We start from the raw sequence: 5,270 nt of genomic DNA, 5'->3' as shown, positions 1-5,270 counted from the left end.
ATTAAGCAAGTGCCAGGACAACTGACTGAATGGGACTCTCAGCAAAGAACGGCTGAGCCCACTCCAGAAAAGGAGGAGGAGAGATCTGTATCCTGAAAAAACAAGTGGTGGCTGTGGGGACAAGCAGTGCAAGGTGAGGCGCAAATGCTCGATGCTTCTAGAAAAAATGTCTGCAGCCTGGGATTTCAGAGAAATCCAGGGACCCCAAAGCCAAGGATGAAACAGTTATCTATTAAAAAAAAAAAAAAAAAAAAAATCACATCTGTATGCAGCCCTGATGAAACTAAACTGGGAACACTGAGTGTATTTCTGACATCCATGTTACCAGAAGTCTTTGGAAAGAGTCAGCAAAGATGTAAAGAAGAGAGCTCCAAACCAACTGGACAACCAGGGAGTGATTCTCTGGTGGAAGGCTGGGAGTTCAATCTGTCTAGCTCATCAGAAAGATGACTGAGGAATGATTTGATACACAGCAGCTTTTTCCACTATTGGAAAAATATTGCGCATCTAGGAGCTCTTTTAACCTCATGGAGGAAAAGGACAGCAAATATCAAAGACTGGATGGTGAGATCAGACCTGTTTAATCAGAAATATGGCACACATTTTTAGCCCTTGGGTTGATGGGCAGTGGGAGCAAACTGCCACAGAAAGTTATGGATTTCCTCACCCTTAATTATTTCAATGAATTATTAAAGTCCTTCTGAAATATGTGCTTCAGGCAAACATGAACATCCTGTGCTTCATACAGAGATTAAATGGGCTACACCAAGGGGCAGAGGAAGCAAGAAGAAATGAGAGTAGCCTTCTGGCCTTGGACACAACCACCATGACTAACCCCCTTCATGCTCTTAGGGGCCCTGATGCCCCTTCAGAGGAGAAAGACAGATTTTTCTGGGTGGCAGTGGCCAGATCTGGAGGCCTGTTTATTTCTTATACAGGGGGGCTCTGATGACTCTGCTCCTGGACTTCTGTGCCTGAAGACCTTTGGAAGCACTGCATAAGGCAGGAGAGTATTGGTTTTGTTTGCATCTTGGTATTTGCAGAAATGTCTCATCAATTAGCCTTCCCCTCTGACATATGTCCAGTCAGCTGTCACTGATTGAATTATTGCCTTCTGGATTTTATTTCCTTTTTTTTCCCTACTAAATAATCCATCTTGCATATCTGGTTCTGTAAAACTAGCATTGTTTCATAGGATTTTGCTGGCATTTTCTTGGTTATCCTTTAAAACTCTCCTAACCACCAGCATGTGTCAAAACGGGTGTCCAACGGCTGCCGGCTGCTGTTGGATACACTCAACCAACACTAGCTGGCAGAACCACATTTCCTGCATGCATTGGCATATTAGCCTATAGAGTTATTCATACCAAAGTGCATTTCTTCTGCTTAGTTGAAGTCTTATCATTTTTACCCTTGCAGGGCTTTTCTTGGCTGAAGATGCAGTTATTTTTGTCGTTTCCTTGCCAGGCACAACACAAAGGCCTTATTGACTATTCTTGCTGGAGCCAAGGGAAGATACCAAGCAGAGTTTTGCTTACCTGGTAGTCTTCAGCTCATAAAAGGCTTAAGCTGATACCATTTTCAGCACAGTGGGAGCCAGGGTTGCTGAGAGCCTGGGTTAGTCATACCAGGTTTTAATTTTTTATTATTGCACCTACTACAATTCATCCATTGATAAAAATAGTTCTTTGTACACACACCTCCTATCCTGTTTCCACCTTTGGGCAGTCAGTGTCCACAACCCTGTGAACTGGGAATCATCTCTGGGAACACATTTTTTCTCTTTTGACAGGCTGAGAAAGCTGAAGCTATTCCTCCTCATGCAGAGGAGGAGCCTGGCAAAAGGTGTGCTGGAGTGGGGGGCCCAAGGCAGCAGACACCCCATGGATGCTCTCTGGAGTAATATCCCTGAAAAGGCATCTCTCTTGCACAGGAAGAGATGCTTTGCTCATCCTGCAAGCTCACCTGGGGACCCTTGCACTGCCTGGGCAGCTGACATGTGCTGGGGATGACCTCAGCTGCAGAGCTCTGCTGTTTCTCAGATGTTGTCCTGTACAACCTCCTGATCTACAAAATCCCCTGGCTGAAGCTGGGTGGAATTTCTGAGCCAGGCAAACTGCTCTGGCCAGGGCATCCATTTCCAGCTGAGCTGGTGAGGATGCAGGTCATAAGCATTTGCATTGTGCCAGTCCCTCAAGACCTGCACAAGGATGGGTACAAGTTCTCTCCCACTGAAGGCAGGAGGGAAGAGGGAAGCTTAATGTATGGCGCTTGGGGCAATATATGCCACGTCCTTCGCTTTCTGGGATCTAGCCAAATGAAAACACTGTAATTTGGAGCTGGGAATCGCTGGTGTTGGCTCTGAATACAAGGACAGACACAACAGGTCAGAGGAAGGTCCCCGTGGCTAAAGGCAGAAGAGCAATGTAGGGAAGTGCCTCTCCTTTAGACCTTCAGCCGCCAGACACCGACAGCTCAGAGGGTACCTGAGGCTCAGCTGCTGCCTTCATATTTAACAGCCTTTGTGGGGGCTTCTTCCCATCAATCTACTGTGCGATCCATGTCATTTTGGAGGCACCATTAAAAATTTCTGCTGCTGCAAAAGCTACCACAGACATAATTCTTGCTTTGGAGGAAAACCATTCCACCAAGACTTTAAGCCGTGGTATAAATTACAGCAACCTTTGGTCCTTCCAACGCAGCAGGTGGCAGAGGAAGAGGAAATTGAGACTCGTCTCTGACAACCACCTTCATTCCCTTTGCTGAGCCGCCTCCAGCTTTTGGCTGACAGTCAAGCTCTGCAGCACAAAAATTCTGAGACCTTGTACATGTAGCTCACGTGAGCAGCTCTTCCTCCAGAAAAAGTCCCTTGTAAGCCAGGGAGCTGGCCCACAAACAGGTTTTCTTTTCATCAGAAAAGGTTGCAGGTTCAGGCTCTAATTTGTTTGATAATTTTTTTTATTGTGCTGGCCAACATGCTAGAAAGAGATTTATTCATGAAAAGGACAACGTCAGCATCTATTCCCTGTGCAAACTGATGAGAAAAAAAAATAATCTGTAAACAGCAAAAGTAAGACACAAAGCACAAAGAGCAGCATACTAAATTACCCCTGCCACGTGGGTCACTTTAGAGCATGTTTTTATTTTATTAAACAGCTACTGCACAAAGTGTGTTTTTGCTCAACTAAGGCATAGTACATTGAATATTAAAATGATGCTGAGGCTCGTAAGTGCTGGGTGCAGTGGGAGAGCGGATACACTCCTTTTATTCCTGGAGTTATTGTTTTACAAACATAAGGTGCTGATGACACTGTGTGTACAACACAGATAGGGCATAAAAAAATCACTGCAGTGGCTCGATAGGGATGATCTGTAGCTGAAAACCCAGTAATGCAGGTGAGGCAAATGTGCTGAAATGTCAGGATGTGGAATGTCAGCAGAACAACCCTTAAAATAGTTGCACCAAAAATAGCCTCTGTGGACAATAGGAGGGGGGTTCGCCTTCATTTATTTCTATTACCAGCTTCTTGACACACTGTCCCTCGAGCACTCCTGGTCCCAGACAGTGCAGGAGGCACCCCTTTGTCCCACAATATGTGCCACTGCTGCAGTTCCCGCAGGGATGGGAGCACCCACCAAAAAGCAAAGCGTGCTGGGGCTGCCACCGCCAGGGGAGGAGACAGTCGCCTCGCGTGGCTGGCAAACACACCCGCTAAAACTACACCTCCCCAGAAGCTTCAGAGCAGCTCTCTGCAAATAGCAGCAAATCCTCTGGCAGGGCCCAGAGGAAATAAACTGAATGGTGCCTGGTGAGCTGGCAGGGTCTGCACGAGAGCAGGGGACAAGCAGTGATGGTGCAGCTCTGGCGGGGAAGCAGACTCCTACCCTCCATCATGCTATCCAATAACCTGAAAAAAATCACCTCTTCCCAATATATCTTCCCTGCAAAGCTGGGCCAGCCATCAGGAACTGCAGGCGGTGCCCACACAGTCGTCATTCCTCTGGGCAAGAACTTAGATGGTTCCGGAGGAAAAGTCATCCCTCAAGGCTAAATTGGCACACAACTTCAGGGTGACTCCAGAGATGCTGAACAGTACCAGTGCGACCTTAGCAAGGCTTAAAGGGAAGGACCTTTGCTTTCTTCAGGTAAAAAAGTTGAAAAATCAGATGTGTAGCCAAGTCACCATGTGTCTGAGCACAATGGTCTTAGGACTAGTTATGCCAGACTTAACTCTCGGTAAGAGGCAGGACACAAGGCAGGGAGGGGAAACCTCCAAGGGGAACAAAAACATAGATACTCACATTTTGGCATGCAGTGAAGTGCAGCTATGTCAGCAAAACTTGTTTTCCAATACATGCAATGAACATAGGTGGGAATTCAGAGCTGGATTTGCAGCCAGCAGCTTACAATTCAGTGTGATGACTCAGGACTTTCAGTTGCTCTGCAAGCAAAGGCTGCTCTGAACTTACTCAGACAGAATTTCCATTTTCCATGACAAGAGGCCATGTCTCACTCTCCTAGCTCTTTTCCTGATAAAGCTAATATTGCTCACTCACAGCATTTCAGAAATTTTGTATGCAGTCACCATAGCCCTGAAGTGCTGTAACCATTGTTTGTTGGCTTTATAGTCACCCTTTCTGTTCTTAAAAGCGATGTTGTCACACTTTTTCTGAAACCTATTATCTGATGCTGTATCTGCCCGGTCTCCCTGGGATCAGAGGGTGAAACACTCATTCTTTCCGTCATTCCTCTCCCTCGGGATGAGATGTTAGAGGCGACTCCTACTCCTGATTTTGGTTTTGTAACAGGGTCATGGTGTATTTCTATGTTCTCCCTGTGCAGCATCACCTTGTGCAAGTCCAAGGGGCCCAACCTCTCCTTGAAGCAGAGGGCTCCCAACACCTCCAGCACTTTGCCTGCCTCCAAGTGACAGCAAAGACGGGAGTAAGATTTATTCCTAGGTCAGGGGTAATTAGGTAACACGGGGTTTGGAATAAATGAAGCATAAAAAATTCAGGTGTTGGTAAGTATGACATGGAAGTAAATCTGAGTGGTGCTTTGACTCTTTCTAGACTTGAGTGAACACAGACATTGAAGTGCTTGGGAAGGTACAGGAAGGAGGCAGATTGTAGCCTTCGGAAGCATAAATCATAGACTGTATCTATCTTCTCCAGTCATTAGGAAAAAAGAATGAATGACAGAAAAAGAGAAAGGAGAGTAGGTCAACAGAGAAGGGTTAAAGGTTAATTTCCTGATTGCTGGGATATGA

Source organism: Onychostruthus taczanowskii, unplaced genomic scaffold (assembly GCF_017590055.1).
Source record: "Onychostruthus taczanowskii isolate IOZ18803 unplaced genomic scaffold, ASM1759005v1 scaffold28, whole genome shotgun sequence".
In the NCBI taxonomy this organism is placed as follows: domain Eukaryota; kingdom Metazoa; phylum Chordata; class Aves; order Passeriformes; family Passeridae; genus Onychostruthus; species Onychostruthus taczanowskii.
This window is presented reverse-complemented; position numbering follows the sequence as displayed.